Here is a 22,211-nt window from a genome sequence, read left to right as displayed (position 1 = left end):
AATGTTTATGGCAGAAAATCCACAGTTAGTCAGGTTCCCTTCCAACCTCTGGATGTTACTACCTAATCTCTCATTCTTTCAATTTTTAGCATAGAAAATACATGCTAAAGCCACTGCTGCTTCCATTTTTTTCACTAACTTTACAAGCCTGAAACACTGTTTTCCCTTTAAGAATTGAGTATACCTGTGACTAATAGTGATGAAGCAGCATTGGGTTGAATTTTAAACACGTTATCTGGTTTACAGTGTATTTAGACCTTGACAAACATGCGTGTACTGGATGTATAGACCCGACCCTGTGAGCTGCAGGGCCAGCCTTGCAGCCCCCCAGCAGCAAGCACAGCCTGGCCGCGGGATGAAGCAATGAGCAGCCCACTCAGCGGCTTCAATCAACTGACGTTTCTTCTAAGTGGTTTTAAATATCTGGAAAATATGAGCAACTGTAAGCTAAAACAGAGCACTGTTCCTAATATTGTGTTCTCTTGGCAGGAGGGATGTCCAGATTTCAGGGACGGATCCTGGAAGAACATTCAGGCGGCAATGACCTCTGACATTTGGAAGGCCAAATAACAGTGGAATAAGTGGCTTAGACAGAGTTAAGCAAGAGAGAATATTCCACCCCACACTGGCACGGTGCTTTGCTTCGCTCCATTTCACATCTCTGCTTCTCCATGAAGTCGTGTCCGTAAATCCAGAAAGCTTCCATCAGAAATGCTCAGTATTGCATGTTTAGTGTAACACTTACACCCTGTCAAGACTTCCAAAGCGCAACAAATTAATCTGGAAATTCGAATCGCTCTCGATAGCACTGTTGCAGGGATATAACAGGAGCTCTGCAGGGAGAAGGTGGGATGAAGACACTGAAAAGGGATTGTTGCCCAGAAGGATTGATTGCCATGGAGGAAAACCAGAAAAAGGATAAAAAGCATCAACAAAATGTGTAGCAAAGAAGGTGGAAAGAGGAAACAAATGGTGAAGTGATACCATGATGCTCTACTGGCTCAAAAGCAAGGAAAAATTATGAAAGCGTTAATTTATTCATTTTCAGCCGAATGAAAACAAAACAAACAAAACAAAACAAAACAAAAAACTAGTATATAAAAAGAGACAGAAAATAGAGCAGAAATTAGAACATGTGAAGAAAATGGGCAGCAAAGGAAGAGGAAATGAAGAGTGGTGAAACAAGTGTTGGAAGTAAAGGAGTGGGGGTGAAGAAGCAACACAAAGAGATCTGATGCACAGGGCTTTTAGGTAAGTGAGTTTTATTTGTGCATGTCATTTCCTACTTTTTATTGCATTTCTCTGGCAACCATCCCACAGTTCCATAACCTATAGGTGGGTGGGAGGAGGTGGCTGAGAGGGCAAAATGGTAGTTTTTGGCAGAATATTGACATGACTTGAGTCAGGTCGTTACTTGTAGTTGTCATTAGACAAATAGTGAAACTGCCGTAATGGGACAGGTGAATGAATCCTACGGGATGGAGGAGGCTCAGCTTTCAAAACCTGACTCATGCAGGGAGAGGCCCAAATGATTCAGTGCAGTGAAAGCGATGATGAGCAGTGGTTCCAGCACTGCAGGCCCTCAGGCCCATACTTGGAACTTAGCTGTTAGCACAAAGTGAGATCCTGAAACACAGCCATGTGGCAAAGCATGAACTCCGAATCTCCATCTTTTCTGGGTACCTCAGTTTCTTTTTGCCCTCTGTATGGCTCTTTACGTTGTTTTCTTTTTTTTCTTTTTTTTCTTAATAAACTTGTGTTTAATTTATCGTGGAAAAATCTCTAAAACATAAGATGTCAAATAAAATGAGCTAAGATTTGTGAAGACTTTAGTACATTGCAGTAGCTGCCATCCTGAGTCAGGGAAACTATCCACACAGACCAGTGACTTCTGGGAGCAAGCAGGAAATAATGCCTAGGGAAAAAGAGTATGAGCTCTTATGTATTGCTAGAATACAACAATCCTTCTCCCTCCGTGAGCTTCTGCCTCTCAGGAGCTGTATCTCAGGCACTTTGATTGGAAGCTATTCTTGATCATCATGTTTAGTAGCTAGTGATGGATTTTACTTTGCATGATTTCATGTAATCCCTTTTATGGTCCATTTACACTTTTGACCTCCACACCATCCTATGGCCATGAGCTCCATAATTTCATTATGCACTGTGGGGATGAAGTGCTTCTTTTGTTTGTATAAGACTGATGCCTGATCATTTAACTGGGGCTCATAGTCCTTGCGTTGTGAGAGCCATTGAATAATTGCTTAGTATGTCAGTACATCAGAAATAAGGTTTTTGAAATTAAAAACCTCTCTTGCATTTTTTAAGCTTTATGGACAGGAAGGTCCTCCTCTTGTGATTATTTTTGTGAAAAAGGAAAAATTCAGCATAGTCCTCAACAGTGGGACATAGGCTGATGAAATTGGAATTAACTACAGTAAAAGTAGGTTTATGGTGTTCATACTATACTATGCAGATAAGCATCTCCTGTATGGTCCCCTTCTCATGTAACATCACAGAGCTATTGTCAGTTCCACAGGGTATGGAATAGTCTAATTCTAATGTCATGATCAATGGCACAACTGTGAAATTATAATTACAGCAATGGGAGGAAGAGGAATGGTCTGGCAAGTTAAATAACAAAAGACAAAATTGGACTTGGGTTTAAACAAGACACCTGAGTGTGAATGTAGAGCAGCATGCTGTAGGGTAACCCAGGATGAGAATTTAGTTTCTCAGAAATTTTGGTAATTGCCACATTCACAGGCCTACTCCCCTGTGTCTGATAGAAATACTCTTGTTTCTCTTCCACTGGCATGTCAGTTATCTTGCATTCGCTTTTGGCTGAAAGTATATGAATGCTTGCAGTGGGGCCACTGTCCTGTAGCTTCTCTGTGGCTTGCTTTGACCCATAGCAATCTGCTCGTATGCCTATGCTGTCCACTTCTTGGCCTCACTGGTGTCTGTCCCAGCAGAGAAGGGGCCAATCGCTGTATTGGCCTGTGTGGCACAGCATGGGACAAGTAGCACCAGGACCAGCTCTTTACCCCACCTGCCGTACTTCAGCCTGGGCAGGGGGTGCAGGAGAGGCGATGCCAGGCAGAGCCTTGCTTTCCTTCTCTGTAGATGGATGTTACCCCATCTCCTCTCTCAGTCTCTCCCAGTTCTATATTGTTTCACTGTTGCTTTACAACACAGACAAAGAGCAGACCGGAGGATAAAATCAAAACTGCTCTGAAAAAGCATGGTGTGTGGCAATATTTGGAGCAGTGGAAGGAAGCTAAAAAAAAAGAAAAATTGACCCTAACCCAACAATCAAAATTAATGTAAGAGAATTTAATGCAAGGCAAGGTATGGTGGAACAAAGACTATTGGGGGGTACCGTTTGTATTCAATTATTGCAATCAGTATTCAGCAGATAAAAAGAAACAGCAGTGTAATGGTTTGCACTGAATTGTATGAAGAAACAGTAACTAACAAGTACCACAAAACATGTCACAAATCAATTGTATTGAAAATATATTAAGCTTCTTTAAAAAAAGGAAAGATCAGAAAAGGAAGAGGCACAAGAAGGAAGAGACAGCACACAAAGATTTACTTCTGAGTGCTACAAAATATTGAACTAAAAATAACATTAAAGATGAAATTTGCAATGAATCTCAAGCTGCTAAATTCCCAACGGCTGGGTCTGCCAAAGGCTCTGTTGGTTTCCTCTGTTCTTTTCTGTCTTTATTTAAATATTTTATACAGTTGTCTATGTTCATGTGTAGTGCGAACTGTCATTTATATTTCAGTCCACTCTAAAATGGATCTTAGACTATCTCAAGCTGTGCACTGCAGTGAGTAGTTTTGAACTGAGAGGTAAGTTGAAGTGGTAAGGACAAATGAAGACTGATATTTAATGTAGTTTTTGTGTACTTATATTTTGCTGTCATGTATTTTCCTTTAAAACTGATTTGTAATTTTATGGGTTTTGTGACATTAGGATAAGATGTGATGTGAGTATAGTTTCCATTTAGCAAATACATTGATGTATTTTTGAGTAGGAGTGGTTGACTGTGGGAATTCTGACCTTCAGGTTTCATGTTTAGCAACAACAACATGCAAGTTTAGATCTGCACTCTTGAATGCTCCTTTCTTTGGACTTACAGAGCAAATGTTTTAAAGCAAGCCACTCAACCTTATTTCAGATCCTTCTGTGAGAGGCCCACAAGATGTGAATATCCTCACGTCTCCATTGTCTTGGGAATACAGAGCAGACCTCAGCTAAGAAAATTGGGACTTGCCACGGAGCTGGGTTTGCCACTTTGGGACATATCCTTCCACCCATGTTGTGCAGCAGGGCAAAGCAAAGAGCCCTTTTCTCTCCCCTGTAAAGACAAATTGCAGCACTCATGGTGGCTGGAGCACAGAGGAGGTTTCCTAATTGCTCCTCACAGGATGGAAGTCACCCAGCCCCGTGTGGGTGGACAGGGTGATGGGACCTGCTGCAGAGCACACACAGAAAGCGTTCCCTGAAGGGCGGTGCTGCTGAATCCTGGCCTGAAGGCAGTCCTGCTGCTGACATGTGGCGCTGCCTGTGAGGTTAGGTAAGAGGTGTAGAACTGTATGAAGGTGGGATTCTGCATTGTTTTTACACCAGGAAGCACAAAACATGTAGTGTTGACCTCCATTTCATCAGTATTTGTAAGAAAGAGAATTCTTAAGAAATAATGTTGCTTTCTTGCTTCTGAACTGAACAGTAAGTCATACAGAATAAAAATTTTAAATAATAGCTATTAGATTAGGAAGAATAAGAAGCTTTTACTACGTGGACGCTTTGACTATTAAAGAATTGATAAATTGCCACTGAAATACAAGCAGCTCTGCAATATGATAGATCAAAGTTCATTTTTTCCCTAACGCAGAGTTAAGATGAGCAGGCTTTCTTTTTGCCCATCTTCTTTGCAGATCAAAAACATTCCTTTCTTTTTATTTGAGTGATCAATTTACTAGAAGAGTCCAATATATATGTTGTGACTGTACTAAAATTCTTATTCACAAGCCTTTAAGAAGTAATATAGCATGTTGGTTGGCATTATGCAAACCTCAGTACATCTCAGAACCACTGTTCAAAGTATATAGCATGTCCCTTCCACATGATACAAAGATAATTAATTATATTTCATAAAGTGATATCTCTTAAAGCATTCTGACCACATTATTTTTTAAAAAAAGCTCTTTTAAATAGTGCTTCTGCACTGAGGTAGCACAAAGACTTCAGAATATTGTGTTTTAGTGGACTGTAATCCATAGAAATGGATTAGAATGACTAAAATGTAAATCTTGGAAAGCTGCTTTAAACTTACAGCTTTTTAGAAATGTATTAATTGCATCTCAGTTTAGGCAAAAGAGGTTTGTTTTTTATTTTTGTATAGACATTTTTGTGCATTAAATGTCTGTTATTATTTTATTAGCAAGTCTCAGTCCACTCTGTGATAAATCATATCTTCTCAAGTATGCAATGAATATGCAATGTTAAACACTTTTAAGCGCAGGAATTATGATGACATCCTTCAGAAAGTATCCTAAATGTGTGATTTCCAGCCCACTAACCCACAAATAAGTTGTGTACAGGCTCCCGTTGAGAACAAGCTCCTGTGGATCATCGGGTAAACACTGTCTAGCAGTAGAGCTGGGGGAGAGTGAGCCATTTCCATTTTAAAACCAGTTCTGTAAAGAAAATCTTTATGTGGGTGTCTGCACATAAAGTGCTGCTGATCCTAGGTCAGACGCTGTGTGTGCAGACTGTCATCGCAGCCTTTGTTCAAAGAGGAGGAAAATCCCACAGGTGGCCCTGTGAAAGGCTCAGCCTTGCACAGTGCTCTGCAATCTGATCCAGCTGAACACTTAAGTGTGCACTTAGTGTTAGCTTAAAGGACAATGTCTGCTTTGCTAAATGATCCAGGATCAAATGCGTGTATTCCTGAAGGAGGTATATAATGTGTGAAAATAAATTGTATGGAAAAGCATGTACAGGTAGCTAGATTGGTAATTAGGGAAGCCAATGATTTCAGTTCAAGGAACACTTTCATTTACAGTATTTTGTTTCACATTAATCCTTCAGCAGTCTACCACAGTTTATATCTGGCCATGAAATTTTCATCTGTGTAGTGTCTTTCTTTGAAACTTAGAGATTTACAGTCTCTCAGCCTGATTTATCTCGACGCTGATGACAAAAATCCCAGTTTTGCTTTTGAAGGGTATGATTGACTAGTTAACATTTATTTCAGCCTTGGAGAAGGACATCTTGCTTATTTTATAGATAAAGTACGCCAAAATAAGATGAAGAGACTTTATCAACATTGCTCAGTAAGTTAATGGCACAAAGTCATAGAACTAAGGATTCCTTGCCCTCTCTCCACTGCTTTATGCTCTTTTGATAACGTGTTTGTATTTCCATAGCAATATTATTCTGGCACATGGTAATGCAATAGTTTTGAAATATGCTTTTCATGTGATGTGCGAAAACATAAAATCTATAGATATGCAGCATACATGGGTAGAAGAATTCATATTACAATATGTAGCTACAAGCATAATAAATGGAAATTGATGAAAAGGGAATCTTTCTACTGCTGGGATTTTAAAGAATTAGACAAATGTGCCTAGCTCAAATAAGGCAGAATATTCTGCTTCTTGTCACAGAAAGAGCGATGAACATGTATCAGAAGAGCAAATCAGCTGCCGCTTGCTAAGTACCCTATGATTTTTCTTGACTGCTGCCGTTTGGGCCCTACCAAGTCCAGTACTTATGGTGCAAATCAGGGATGCTAGTTCCTTTTTTGTTTTTCTGCCTTTTGAAAGGATAGTCTTTCTTAGAAAAGACAGAAACTATAGCAATACAGTGCCATCTCCTCAGATAAATTTTTATTAATTCATTTGCTTTGCAAGAGGGAGCTAAATCAGTATAATTGTGGATTCTTGGTCCTGCGGGCAGAACAGAATCCCAGAAACATGACATTGTATGCTATTTTTCTCTTATTTTTAAAGACAGTCTGCATAGTACAATATTAGGTGAAGCAAATCTTTGTAATTCATATGTTTATGCTGGGCATTTTTAATTATTGTTGTTAGTAATGGTGGCGTTATTATACTAAAAGTAATATTAGTGTGTGGTAGGAGTCCTTCTGTAAGGCTATGTACAGAAAGCTCATTCAAAGATAGCGTTCTGGAGATGATGCTCTATCTAACCGAAATCAGCAGGACATAGGAACTCCGTCCTGTACGATGAATAACAAAAGAAAGGGCAGTTTACATTCTTTGATACATTTCTGCTCGATTAACCCCCAGTGGGATTTTACCCCTCCAGTCACATTCTTTTGTCCCTCTAATCTTCTTTTGTATTTGTTCACTGACCCCAAGCATGTATTTGACTTGTGACCCTATTTCTGTTAATAAAATACAGGCCATCTGACCAGCATTCACACCAATGAACTACAAGGTGACGATTACCTCATTGTAAGCGCCAGGAGCTAGCAGCACACAGCAGTGTAGGGCTGGTGGTTGGGTGGGCTGAGGATAACCAACCAACGCGACTCGAGCAGTTCTGAACCGCAACTTCAAAAGCAAGAAAAAGATGATAGGCTCCTTCAAAGTATTCAGTGCTGTCCGTGGAAGAGCTGTACATATCCTCACGTATTGTTCAGCTGTTAGTTGGTAATATTTAAGGGATTATGGCAAAACGAAAAACAATCGTAGCTATAATGTGGAAATTTTCAGCATCCATATGGGTGGTAGCTTATAAAATCAAGATTACTTTGTTTATGTTTGGGGTTATCAATAATAATTATATGCCTCATGAAAAGAAACCAAACACATCAACACTCATGGATAATAATTTCAGTATAGTATTTTGAGGCTAAAAGAACACTGCAAAGCACAGGTGAACTCTTTTTAAGCAAAGTATTATTTGTTTTTAAAGCACCAGCAGAAGTGTTGATTTTTTTTCAAGAAGAAAATACACAGTAATGAACTTATTAATGATTTCACCAGATCTGAAAACCATGAGGTCTTATGAAAAAGCCCTGTTAATTGTGTGTTACATGAAAAAATCATGCCAAAGCCATTTATCAGATATGTAATCTGTGGCTCTGTTTTGTGACAGGAAGCCATTATTTCCACTGAAAAAACAAATCCGTTAAATTTGAACTATTAGATTACAGCAGGGTTAAGGCTGCTTCTGTGCTGTAGAGTCACATCAGGGTCACGGCTCGGTTCTGGAGATGTACTGCAAGAGCCTCATATCTGATTAAGACAAAAAACTGATAAAAATGTAATGCAGACTAACAATATGGAATTATCTGATGCAGTTTGGGGGGATAGGGGCAGGGGGTATAACATCATTCAGTTTATTTGCATATGTTTGTTCTTTCTACTGAAATCAATCTCTTTGAAGGAAGCAAGAAAACTTTAGAAAAAGAAAATATTATTAATGCTGGTAAGAGAACACAGAAGAAAATCTTTAGTAAACATTTCTTTTCCAGTGTTGATTATCATTCTGTCTAATGTTTATTTTCATAATTTCTTTGATCCAAGCACTAATAACAATAAAGTTGACTCTGTTTCTTTGAACTAGCACAACTATGCTATGGCCAAATTTGGAGGAAATTTTTAAGTGGCTTTTGTTTTACTCCCAAGCCACACAACAGATTTATAGGGTAAATATTTGCATAGCTCACACCCTCATCTGTTTAGGAATGCTTCTATGGCTAACAGTAATTTACCTGTTGTGGGCCTCTGTCAGGCTATGGGCTGTAAATGTCCAGGCATATACTAAGCAGCAGTCAAGAGAGCCCTTGGCTCAAGGCTTTGAGTCGTGGAAGTTGCTGAGGTTCATAGGGACAGCCCACCCTCTCTGCAGCAGGGCAACAGGCAGAGGCAGGGCACGGATTGCAGAGGACCAGGGCTGTGCTGCTTGGGGTCTCCGCATGAGGGGACGGGAAAAGTCTTTGCTGAGCTTGGGTCAGATTTCTCCCCAGTCTTCTTCCATCAGAAATTTGGAAAATTTGTATGTACTATAGACTTAGAGAGAATTACATTCCTAATGTAAGTGTATTGTAAAATTTGTACTGTTCTATTTACCAGCCTCACTCTGTCAGTTACCGAAGGAAGCATATTCTGGATTAGCTCCCTGTTTGGTGATTTTCTTTTTTCTTAGTTTCTGGAGGACTAGATATTAAAGCATGGTACATTCTCGTGTTCTCTAAGAGTTGCTATTTTTCTGTTTGTCCCAATGCTTAGCCAAGCTGAACAAGAGGGTCTGATCTAAAGATTGATTACCTCTGTGAACAGGTCCAAGTTTCATTCTTAAATCAGCCAGCATGTGGTTGATGACAGGGACAAAGCCAACCCTCATCCCTCCCTAAGCAAATCATCTTACCCTTTACTGTAGTTTGACCAGATTATAATTTCACCATTAAAATAAATGTCAAAATCTCCCCTGGCTTCAGCTGGATTTGGGTTTGGCCATCAGTTTCTAAGTGCAGATGGCCTGCTGCAGGGCTTGTTTTTAAATCCAGAGGTGTGCAAGTGCTTCAACAGCTTATAAAAATATAAATGAATACAAATAACATGTGTTCTGGTGTTGCTAAAAAGAATCATTAGAATATGGGTGTGTTTAAGGATAGATCAGGACTAGTCCCTGTGACTGCAGGTAGCTGGCACTTGTGCAAGGCTGAATACTTAAGTTATGAACTGTATAGACGATTTGGGCTCTATCTTTTCTCCTTTTTAATCTCTTTCTCTCTCTCTGTCTTTTTTTAATATTTATTTATTTATTTATTATTTTGTACATATTAAAAATGGGAAATAGAAAAAAAAAAAAGTTGTTGTTAACTTCTGCCTTTTGCCCTGGACAAAATACTGTGTTTCTGTTCCTAGAGGATGGAGTCTCCATTAAGTACTTAAGGGCTCCTGTGTAAATGTGCAAAAGTGCTTCCCTTAACAGAAAATCATCACAGCTGCACATACAAACAAAAAGGAAAGGTTGCTCAGTTTCTTTGTTGTTTTGTTGTTTGTTTTTTTTCTTTTCAACTTAGGAAAACAGAAATATCAGAACTGATCTGTACAGTTCACTTTCACATAAGTATACCGAAGAATATGGGACTGGAAAAAACCACACTGCTTCAGGCTGCTCCCTAGATTGCTGGCAACTGTACTGTGGCATAGGTACAAAATGCAGAATGGGCCCAGCTCCTCTGTAGATGTCCCTATAAACAAAAGTAGGAAACAGGGAGTTACAGAATGCCCATTTCTCGGTGGGTGAGAATTCCAAAACTTAGGGTCTTTAAATTCTTACACAGTCAACATGAAATTACGATAAGGATTTCATAATTTCGTCAGCAGGCTTTGAAAGATAGCTGTGTGGGGAGGGAGGAGAGGACTATTTGAATGCAAGTGAGCAAATCTATTTTGCATTGTTCAACCCAATGTTGTTGTTCACTTTACTTTTTTACCTTTTAAAAACTTAAAAACAAACAAGAAAACAATATAGCAGTGCTAACTTGCTGGAAAAAGCTCTCACTATGTATTTTCACCATAAAAACCAGGACTTGAGCATACATAAGCAGAGTCCCTTGGATTCTCTAACCCCTGAGACTACCTGGCTTTCAGTATAATTCAGAGCTAAGCACAGAATTGTGTGCAGCTTTCTTCTCTCCTCCCTTTTTGAGTAAACATTTCTACTCCACATTTCTGCAGAGGTGTAGACAGAGCAGAACCATCTGCCTGAGCCTGCAGAAGCCTGAAGCAGCATTGAGAAGTATATTGCTTGAAAATTAAATAGTTTTTCTATGTCATGCCAAAAACTCAACAGGTTACAGCTTAGAATAAGTGAGAATCCACCTAAGAGTAGTGCATGGCATGGCATGGCACAGCGATGAATATGGTGTTGTTTTAGCTATCTAGATTGATTGATGTAGATATTAAATGACAGATTTGAGGTTTTTGTGATTACATGCTTTATCGCTGTTGGCCCAAAAGTGGACCTTTAGTGGGTGTAAAGTTTTTGTGATGCTTGGCAAAGAATGCAGCCGATGTTCTAGCTTACGTACACTGCTGGAGAGCTTCAAACAGTCCTCTTAAAAACAGCTCTCCAGCAGGATTCTTGTACTCTTCTCAGCTAAGGACTGAGGCATGGCTTGCGCCTCAAGATCATGTTTTATATAGTCCCACAGTAATTCTTTTTCCTTTATCTCCATTAATTTTCCTTTGCCAGTTCTGGTCTGTTCTCTTCTGCTCAGCAGGGGGTGTTTTTGTTCTTTTTCTTTGCTGCTATTAATTTTCCTATAACACAACTATCTACTATATTTGCATAGCATCCATCATCGAGATACTAAGATAGTTTTCAAGTACATTAAATTCCACATTTTAAAACAGTAATAAAAGGCTTTTGCTAAATAAATATATAAAGCTGCTCACAGATCGTGCAACAAGGAAACCAAATACAGAGCTCAAGTTCCCAGAACTTGGGAGGACAAAGGAGCAGTTTACTAAACAGCCTTTTCCCAACACTCAGAGCTCTGATAATCCTTAGAGGAAATAATAAATCTTTCTCTTTTTTGCTCTTCCCTGCGTTTCTTTTGTTGTTTCTGATTTTAAAGAAATGACAAGTGTAGGTACTACTTACAAGGCAGATTCCTTGATGTTTCTGGTAGTCCAACCAAGGGACAAGATTGTGTGAATAGGAAAGGGAGGTGAACAATTCATCCTGTAAAGGAATTAAAAACAAAAGCAGAAATCCTTTGTAAGAAAAAGAGTGGCTGGGATTATAGCTGCATGCTTTCACTAATGACTTTGCAAACATTTAGTCAGAGAGAACCTGGAAATCAAGTTGCACTTTATTTAATATTCAGATAAGGACCATTCACCTGCTGTTAAGCTACAACATCTACAATCATTCTTTGAATACTGATAATTATATGAAGCAGACTCCCCTAGAGGCTGGTAGTCTAGTCTGGATTCACCTGGAATACAAAGATGAATAATATTGCATATTACATGCTCCCAAGTAGTTGCAATTTATAGAAATGTCCATTTATGCTCTTGAGAAAAAAAAAAAAGAAAGCATATTTCCCTTGGGTTATGTTATATGGTGATAAAAATCTATGTGTGGGACTGCTTGGATTGTAACTCCTAGTATGCCTGTTGTTGATTAATTAATAAACAAATAAAACATCATATTTAGCCAGCTATCTCACTACAAGACTATAAAATAGAAAATGTTAAAAAAAAAAAAGTGTACCTTGCTATACAGAAAGATTAAGCAGAGACATGTGAAATGAGTTTCAGAAGTGGCACGCAAATGGCTCAGAGTAGATGTGTGTATACGTTTTTAAAAGATGAGGAGTGTTATGAACGTGCTCTGTTAGCTTCCTCCTTCCCTCCTCTTTCTCCCATCAGGTGCCTTGTCCTTGCTCTCCCCTCTCATTTGCTGATGGCTGATAACACCTTATCTCCACCAGGGAAGCAACTGGGAAGTTTGCTCCTTCCTCACTAGGCTGAGGGTATAATTAGAACAACGCACCTGCTCAGTCCTCCAGTGACTCAGTTAGTCTACATCCATGTCAAAATCCATGCTGTGAGGGTAATTTGATCATCTCACTTACCTTTTCATATACTTTATGTGAATAAGCCACCAGAACAAGCCTTTGTTGCTTTAGTTCAGTTTAATCTCACAAATTTGTGTCAATTCTTTGTTCCTAGAAGAATTTTATCATTTGATCTCATGCTTACACTTTAGTAGACTTTAGTACATATTTTATTTCCCTCTCTAGAATATAAAATTCCATCTTGTGTCAAAATATTCTTATTAGTATCTATTTATATTTCAGAGATACTTACAATCTTCAGCTGCTGAGAGCAGGGTCTTGTTGTACAAGATGATACAAAGGCACACAATAAAGGATTGCTGGTCCCAGGAGCCTGGCAAGCTAAGCAAGGGGAGAGAGGAAATATCACCACTGTTTTACATATGGGAAACCAGAGCTCTGAGAATCTGTGCAACTCATTGCAGTGTCACACAGCAATATTGGCAAGGGAGTTCTGTCAAAGTCCAGAATCAGTGCATACTAAAGGTGGATATAAACCCTGTTTTCTTGGCAAGCATCAATATAAGCTCAAATAAATTACAGGCAGGTACACTGGTATCATTTGCACACTGAGTATGCCAAGGCTCCCTTGGTCTCCTCTGCAGCTGTTTCTTCCCCAGCTCCATTCTTCAGAGCAGCAGATACTGCTTTTTGATGCTGTCCTCTTAGGCTCATAGAAGTTAGTCTACCACTGCTTCCTCTAGCACTTAACAAAAATTTACCTCTGGCCCTGAGATGCCACAGTGGTATCAAATCTCTCTGACTGCAGCAGCTTCCAGGCACAGCAGAGAGACACCAAAGGTCCTTTAATTTCTCCTTCCAAGCACCCAAGGAGTAATGCAATTGTTTTGTCCTTGAACGTAGCCTGGAATCTCCTGCATTAGAATACTTTTCCTCATTTAATCTGCTCTTCCCAGCAGTCCCTGTAACCCTGGGGAAGCAGTAGCAAGCAGGGGGTATTCACTCAAGACCAAGCAACGGAGAGGCACGTTGATATTCCCTGAAGACAAAATAAACCAAGGGGAAAGTTCACTGTCTTCCTTTTGAAGATGACTGAAGGTAGGAGGGGAGATTGCCAGGACTGAAGGTGGATGGCAGCTGGCACAGAGTTGCTTGCAGCCCCCAAACCTTCAAGGCCATGGCAAACATTTCCAACACAGCCTGCTGAATTCTGTTTGCAAAACAGTTGAGCTAAACTCTTTACCAATGCTGACTGCACTGCTCTAATGCTGCCTTCTGACTTAAAACCAATTCAGGCTAATTGTTAAGGATCAGATAACAGGAAAATATTTCTATTTGACAGTCTACTATTTTTCAATTGTTCCTCTGTTACATATCTAAGTAAACATTTGTTCCACTTATCATTTCTGAGCAAAAGACATGAATCATTTGACTAGTAAAACCACAACGACAGCTGTTGCTTATTAGAAACAGTCATCTTGTTCAAGGGCCTGCTATGAAGGGGTTCTTCAGGAAACTGTTTCTGCTTTTAGTGCTTTACAGTGTAATGAAAGCAGAGTTGCAGAAATTAGGGCATTTTTATTTCACTTGTGATTGGCAAAACACACAGGCACACAAAAACAGAGCAGTTGTTACAGCTGAGCTAGAAGCCTGCAAGAAAATGGAAAATACTCATTGAAGAGTACTGCTAATGATATAATAATTATCTTCTTTGCCTTTATATGGCTTTCTACAGTATAGGTCAAACAAAGTGGGTTCTAGGGGTTCCTTTGTGATTAGGTTATATCATTTTGGATTTGGGATTGGATAAATTCGGTATACTAGTTACAAATCCTCTACCAGATATATATTTTTGCCCAGATCTTAGGAACAAATTAATACTGGATTTGTAAATACCCCTAGAAGGCAGTCACCAGTGATGACAACAATACTACTTTCAGATAAAGCTTCTCCAGCCAATGGTAGAAAAAAAAAAAAAAGAGTTTTAAAAAGTAAGAGCAGCATAAGAGAATGCTATGAAATTGTTTTTAAATGAATGGAAGAAAATTAGGAAAGTAAAGCTATGCCAAAAGGAATTTGTAAAATAAGTGAAACTGAGGCAGGTGAGATGCAAAGATTTTTCTCCTTCTAGGATGTTGCTACAAATGCCTTGTAGAGCATAAAGGCAGAAATGTGTTTGTTCCTGTGACTGCATGAAAAAAAAAAAAAGTATTAAACAGATGCCCTAACACTTAGGCATTTTTTCAGACAAACCACTAGACTGACAAACCCAGTATGATGCCTTTATCATCAGGTTTGAAGGGAGAAGCCAAGGACAAAAAGGAGCATAGAGGCTGCACTGATCCCAGCAGAAGAGAGGGGTGGGACATTCAAAGCAATTGAGAAATACTACCAAGCAGTGTGCTCTGCTGGTAAATAGGAGCATTCGTGGTTTTGTGATTTTGTTGTTTAAATGTGTTCCAAAACACTAAATTCACTTGTAAATATTAAAGAAGAGTGGGGAAAAAAAAACAAAAAAAACAATTGTGGGATTATGGCAAAAGAAAAGGAAAGTAGGACAGAGGAATGGCAGAGAGAAACTTGTAACTGAGGAGGCAAAGCTGAGGTTTATTATAAGTTAGAAATCTGCAAAACTGTCACCAATTCAATAACTGCATTCATCGAGGCTTCTAAAGATCATATCCTGCCCTTCATTCACCCTCACAGCACTCACTGATGGGAGTCAGCACTTTGCTGCAGCTGGGTATTTAGAAGTCATTTGTTCTGTGTAACATGGCCGTTCTTACTAATCTTAGTCAAGTAAGTAGTCCATCCTCATGTGTCATCCCACGGAAGTCAAATGTGCTATTAGCATAAGTGATGATTACTTATCCGTGTGAGGTCTTGTGGGGTTGGGTCTTTCAGCATTGGAATACTTGACATGGCAGTCTTTCTATTATAATTTAATAAAATGGGGCCCAATTCAGCTCAGAGGTGCCCTAGGGAATCAGCTGGACTTAAATGGTGCTTAGGCCTTTGACTGGACCTCTGCAAAGCCTGAATTTCATTGAGTGAATACTAATTACTCAGAAGGAGGGTTATTAAATTATAGGCTCAGTTCTTTACTGTTGCTCAGAGCATGGTACCTTTCGAGTGCTTGAGCGAGTTAATGTACTGGACACAGAAGAAGGTTCTGGTGAGATTGCTTTTCTGATAAAACAAGGATTGAAGAAATGTTGTTGATAATTAGAGTATTTATAGATGTTGGCGAGCAAATTTCATTCCATAAAAATACTGTACAGTAAAACCAGACAGTATATATTTACATCAAAATGAAAACCTCTCTTGGAGCTGTGTAGATGGAAAAGGTCTAACAAGATCTACCGCAAAGGTAGTGGAAATCTTCCCATTGATTTTGATGAGCTCTGAATTAAGCCCTCAGAGGACCAGCACATGTAGGGACCTTGACACATCATAGTCTTGGGTGACTGGGTGAGGTAGCGGAGTCAGTGAGCAGCTGGGATGTGGAGCAGTTCCCCCAGCCAGCTGCCTTGTGCAAGGAGGAATCAATCAGTTCATCTCCTGTGTCACAGGCTGAGCACATGATTTTTAAAGGATTACTTGTAGGTCTAACAGCTGATGTTCTCCCTCTTTTTAATTTATTTGTGCCTTATTGTTCTTCACCTGCTTTCTGACCAGCTACTGGCCTCAGAGTAGCTCCTGTTCTGTCTGAACCTTCATTCTAAAACCCTCCAGGCTCTCAAAGCATTTTCATCCTACTTGAATACTGTGGTACTTCCTTGTCACCTTTGTCACCATCTCCTTAATTCATAGATCTCCTGATTCCTAAAGTGTAACAGAGAAAGAAAAATTTCGTATCATCTTTTCCTAACCAACTCGCTCCTGCATCTGCTCTTTGCTGCACGCAATCTGCTGTAGTTACAGAGAGCGTGACTAGTTCTCTCTGTGACCTCAAAAGACTTTAAACAAACAAACAAAACAAAACAGATATTTGAAAATGTCTTCACTGATAGGAGAAAAAATATTGCTGTTAAACTCAGAGGGTTTGGCACACTAGACTATGAGTGATATAATGGACCCGTTATAGCATTTGATCTTTATTTTTGCTTGCTATTCCTATTAAAACCATTTGCTGGTTTTAGGTCTATTTCACTTTCAGCTTCCCAATCAGGTGTCTGGGAAAAATTGCGTTCATTAGCTGTTACATAAATTGTTTGCCAAATCATGCATATTAAAGGCATATATGCAGATCAGTCCTGTAAAATCACACATGTAAAATGTATTTTATACAGTGCATCACTTAGACTTATTGAAAGACTAAAATCTGCATACTAAATGGGAGGTATGCCCTCAGTAAATTAACAGAGAATCTTCATTGTCAATGTTAATCAAACAGCACTTTAAAAACTCTTCTTTTATCATTGTCTCAACAGTGTTTTTCTCCTGTTAGATTTAAAACTAAGCTCAGGCATTTTTAAAGCTTAGATCCCTTCGTAGACCAATGCCCTCATGCAACCCAAGAAAGAACGAGCCAACTCCAGCCAGCTGAAATCCATATAGAGTCAATAGGACTTTTTCTTAGTAAAATTAAAAACTTTCCAGAAAAAAACCAACAATAAAACAAACCCCTTGCCTAATCAGGGGTTTTTAAAATCTTTAAAAAGATTCCAACATCTTTACATGTCAACCTGCATGCTTAAAATGAGGACTTTTTTATTTACTAGCTGTTTGAGGACCTGATTTTTCTTCATTTTCCCATTAGCGAGGCAGTTTAGGCAGTAGAATTCCTGTATTCCTTTCACTGGAGTAGCACAGAAAAAAAATCATTTGATTCCAGCGGATAGTAGTTGATTTCATTATCGTATTAGAGAAAATAAAGATTACAATTCCGAATTACTTTGCCTGCAGTCCACACACTAACCATATAAATGGCAATATGTGGAAAAGTTGACTACATCATAAAAAATTAACTTCCTGCAAAGATTTTCTTGAATTGGTTTCAAAAGAATCCTCCATTTGGCATCTTTCCTGTACTGAATTTCTGGAGGGTAACTGCATTATGTGCATGTAAAACATGAGAAAGGAAACGTTCACTGAACTCCTTCTTTCTGTTACCAAATGTGACTGTAGTACGTTGTTTGCGTTTAAAAGAGTTGCCTCAAAGCTAAATTCTGTGAGTATGCGCCTATATGTGCGTGCATTATAAGATAACCACTAACAGAAAGTGAAACACTGTTCTCTTTCACTTGCTGCTGAGTGACAAAGGTCGCACTTAATGATAATTTGAATATTCTGCCAGCAGCTGATGATATTCTGCCCCTGCCAAACTAACTAAATAAATAAATAAATGCTTCCCTCTCCTAGAGCAAATGCCCTGTAAGTCTATAGAAAACAAATTAGGAATGCGTTATTCTCAATGAAAAAAGTCTCCACGAAAGCTATAATTTTATTTTTTTTTTACTGCACGGAATAACATAAATCAAAAGAAGCAATAGTCTACCTTGTGTTTTGACTACTTTGACCCTCTTCAACCCCTGCCAATTTTTATCTCATTTTTGTTTAACTTTGTACATCAGAGTTTAATTTTAAACCTGGTCCTGAAGACAGTGATGTATAGGGTACATCAAGTATAGCTTAAATTACCCTCTCCCCAGTGATTTGAAGTTGAGGGGAGGGTCCTACTCCGCAGCAGGGTGGGAAAGAGAAATGGTCAGATGTTGCCCTTTGAACCTGACCACCCTCAGCTACAGAAACGTTTATGCCAGAACATCATTTATTGATTTTATTATATTTTAGGATCTCTTAAAACTGTTGGTGAAGTTTGCCGTATATTAATTTTTGACACATGCATATAAAAACAGAAATACGGGTTGAGCAGAAACTATAAATATAGACAACACTGCCCAATAAACTTACATCCTTTCACTTACAGGTTTCCATTTCAGCTGATCCTTCTGAGCAGTCTGTCTTTGGAAATAAATGTTACCCCTCTGATAAGCTAACCAATTTGAAGATTAAAGCTGCATTTGAGGATTAAAGTTTTTCTTATTTGATTATTGTTGTGTCTTGTAGCAATAGAAGATAAATATTAATAAAATGTTACAGTCTAATTCTGCTTGCTTTACCCTTTGAGCATTTTAAACAGTGAGCCTGCACAAATTAGGCAGGATTTGGCCCTTCCACTCGGCACTGCCTGCTCTGTTTTATCAGTCCACTAAGAGTAAGTCTCCCGTGAAATGTTACATGTACCCGGCCAGCTCACAAACCCACTGCTGCCACAGAAAACTCCCACTGATGGGTAGCTCTGAAAACTCACCGTCCAATTATATACCACAGAGCTATGTATGTGTTTTTATCGAGGAGAAGAAAAACCACAAGAAGCGCTCTACAGCAGACCACAAAATGGGTTTGGCACCTGTGTCTCCTCGGGGCCAAAGTTTGGGAGCTGTGTTATCGTGGGGCCGGCTGACCCCGGGGAGCGGTGCTGACCTTGTCTTGCACGCAGAAGTCTATCGCTACGGCTCCCCCGAGAGCGCAGCCAGCTGCAAACTGCTGCCATGATTAACCCTTATGTGCTGGAGATGTAACGTCAAGTCATGGTAATAAAGCTTTCACTGCATAACAGATCTCTTGCTTTGTAAATTGTTGCTCTTATCAGCTGCACTCTCGGATGTTATCCCTTTTCTGTGAAGCATGACTGCTGTGTTGCTCACTGGAAAGGCTACCGGATCTATACAGTCTGTGATATTTATTCAATTGCTTTGGAGAGCAGTGCAGAGAATGTGTTTTGTTTAAACTAGAAGTGCAGTGTGTGAAAACAGATGAAAAAAAAAAACAGAGAAAGAGAAATTCTCATACATATGAAGCAATATATTAATTAAAATCCAGAATGCCTCCAGCAGATTTGAATCCAGGAACACCAGATTTGCTATAGCAGACAACTGTGTTGTTTCACCGAGTCCAGATTCCTATTTGTGGAAGTAATTTACACCCAACGTTTGTAAAAATGCAAACCTCGAGCTTGTGACGTACCTGGACAATTACTGAGCTTTGCCATTCGGCTGGAAACAGAGCGATCAGCGCTCACAGGCATAAGCTGTGTAAGTCTTATTTTGTCATGCACTTCAAATACAAGACCTAACTGTGCTCTTTGGTTTACAGACAAGTCAGTAGGAGCTGTGAGCGTCCGTCAGCCTGCGATCTCAGCTTGCAGGACTGAACATGGACCAGATCTCAGCACCACAGAGGATCACCTCAGAGTGCTGCCTGCGTCCAGCCCTCCCCTTGCCAGTGCTTCGGCCACATCAGGGCCGTGAAGGAAGAGGTGGCCTTAACCACCATTAAAGCCGTGGGACAGCGCGATGTCATCTGTTCCAGTCTGAGAGGAGCGGGAGCCCATCTGTGCTGCTGGCATTGTGAGGGCTCAGCTCCTGAGCCTTGTCTGCACCGCACCACTGCTGAGCTCTGTGAGAAGATTCAGAATGCTGCAGCCTATCCCAGCGGCAGCTCTGCAATCCCTGGGAGCAGTAGACCTGGCACACCAGGAGCAGGTCAGTCAGGCTGCGGGTCTGGAGTTTGTGGTTGTGGTCCTTGGTTGGCCCTAAGTCACGTGGCCCATCCCCGAGAAACCAAGGCCTAGGGCCGGCCTTACTGCAGGGGTTTTGCTGTTCCCCACCAACAGAGAAACGCTCTGGGCTGGCGGTGCTCTGCTGATGGGCACCTGGCCTAGCTGCTTGAAAGGCCTGGCAGACAGATCCTGTATGGCCCGAGGCAGCCAGAGTCATGTCAGCCGAGCTGCTCTCAGTGGCATGGGGAATGTTTTCCTCAGGGCCTGCAGAGGAAAAGCACTGGGGTTGGCAGTCCCTTCCCATCTCCCTGTGACGCAGTTGTAACACCAACACCTGTAGTTAAAAAATGCCGTCAGACCCTGCAGGTCCTACGTGACACCTGTGTGTGTATCAGAGGGCTGCAGCTGTGCCCTGCTGTGCCAGCAGCTCGCACCTGCCCTCCCATCCCTTCTCCCTACCCACAGGATACTGCGGCTGCCTGCTGGTTGGTGACTCAAAAACAGCAGAAAGCAGTGAGTTTGGTGAAATTATCTTGAGGTTATTTTGTTCCCTCGTGAGGTTTGGGCATGAAGGGAGCTTCTAGTATATTAACTCCCGTTAATTTTAAGCCTCTACTGTTGATAGGATTTGCATATGGAAAGGAAGAGGATTGACCTTTAAATTCATTAAATAAAGCAAAATTTTAAAATAATTTTAGTGAAAAGCATTAGTGCGGTGAAAAATACAAGAACAAATACATAGGCATCAGTATCCGGGCTTTTGGTAATGCTAATGAGCAAATTATTGCAAGGGAAGATTTGCATCACTGGAATACGTGTTCTAGCCTCCATCCTGATGTATGTGATGTGGGGTTATCTGTGTAGGGCTCCTCTTTCAGAACACATTTTCCTCATATAAAATAGCCTCCTCTTAACTCCCACTGGGGACTGCCTTATAAATGAGGAAGCGGTCCTCAAGGGATTGGCTTGGCTAAAAAAGTGTGTTATTTAAAAACAAGAACAAAAACTTATTAGAATATTAAGCAGTATAATTAGCTCATTTCTTTTTTTTTTAATCTAAAAAAAAATGTATAGCCAAGTTTTAATTAAACACGTTCACTAGATGTTTGAATTGTGTAAGAATGAGAAAATCTTGCTGTATTTTAGAGTGATGAGTGCTTCAGTTTCAGATCCTTGCTCTGAATGCTGCAGTCTGGTGCAGCTGCAGTGCAGTGGATAAGGGGATTCTCTTCCTGTCCCAGGCCCCATTCTGCCCCAGAGGGACTCAGTGAGCCCAGGAAGGGCATGGACATGTTCCCTTTGCGTGGGAAGGGACATAGGTTGCCTGTACCAGAGCTGGCTAAGTGGTCAAAGTAGTGTTGTCCCCACTGCTAAATGCTGATTTACACGTACTGAAAGGCTTCCGTTGCCCTCACAGCAAGTGATGGAAGGTATAATTGGATTAGTAACACGGCATCACTTAGGTCTGGTTGGTGAGAACTGCTGCCCGGTGGCTCCAGATCGCTGGCTGCTCCTTGGGCCTTGACCCACCTGTGGCGCTGCTTCCTTGCACGGTTCCCTGCAGAGTGCTCCGAGGTGAGCGGGCAGAGCTTGCTGCAGGCTCAGGGAAATATTGGTCAGTATTCAGCAATACTTCCTTAAGCAGCAGGGTCCAGAAATCCATCTGTTTGTGCTGGTCCTGCCCTGCCCCAGGCTCGCCCCAGTTGGACGAGGTGAAATTGGTCAGGTTCCTCTTCTCAGAGCCCCACTGATGTCATCTGTTGGATGCAGCTCTGAGCATCTGAGGTTGGTGAAATTAAATAAGGTGCAGGCATCCTTTGGTCTGTGGCTCTCTGCCTTTAGAACAATTACTCGCGGTAACCTTACCAATAGTGTATTAAGGGAAAAAAACCTTCGTAAAAGAACTTAGCATTGGGATGGAGCTCTGCTCGATATTAGAACAATTACGAAGCAGATGCACCCACTCCAAGCAAAGTGACCTTTTCATCAAGTTGCAAAACATTAAAGGTTAAGGGATGTTTGAAAGGAAGTTAATACTTTTAAAACAGTAGAAAAAA

The 22,211-nt window shown here is 40.3% G+C and overlaps 1 long non-coding RNA gene across 2 annotated transcripts; it reads left to right on the top strand.

Moving 5' to 3' along the window:
• Positions 1–281: 281 nt before the first annotated feature.
• LOC104912936 lies at positions 282–21,257 on the top strand. 2 transcript variants are annotated; one of them, XR_002119227.2, is made up of 2 exons: positions 282–1,251; positions 19,749–21,257. It is a non-coding gene; the product is annotated as an uncharacterized LOC104912936 (long non-coding RNA). The 2 variants fall into 2 exon arrangements; XR_004161173.1 differs by lacking the exon at positions 19,749–21,257 and adding an exon at positions 3,792–15,098.
• The last annotated feature ends 954 nt before the right edge of the window (positions 21,258–22,211 follow it).

Source organism: Meleagris gallopavo, chromosome 13 (genome assembly GCF_000146605.3).
Source record: "Meleagris gallopavo isolate NT-WF06-2002-E0010 breed Aviagen turkey brand Nicholas breeding stock chromosome 13, Turkey_5.1, whole genome shotgun sequence".
NCBI lineage: Eukaryota > Metazoa > Chordata > Aves > Galliformes > Phasianidae > Meleagris > Meleagris gallopavo.
This window is presented reverse-complemented; position numbering and strand designations above follow the sequence as displayed.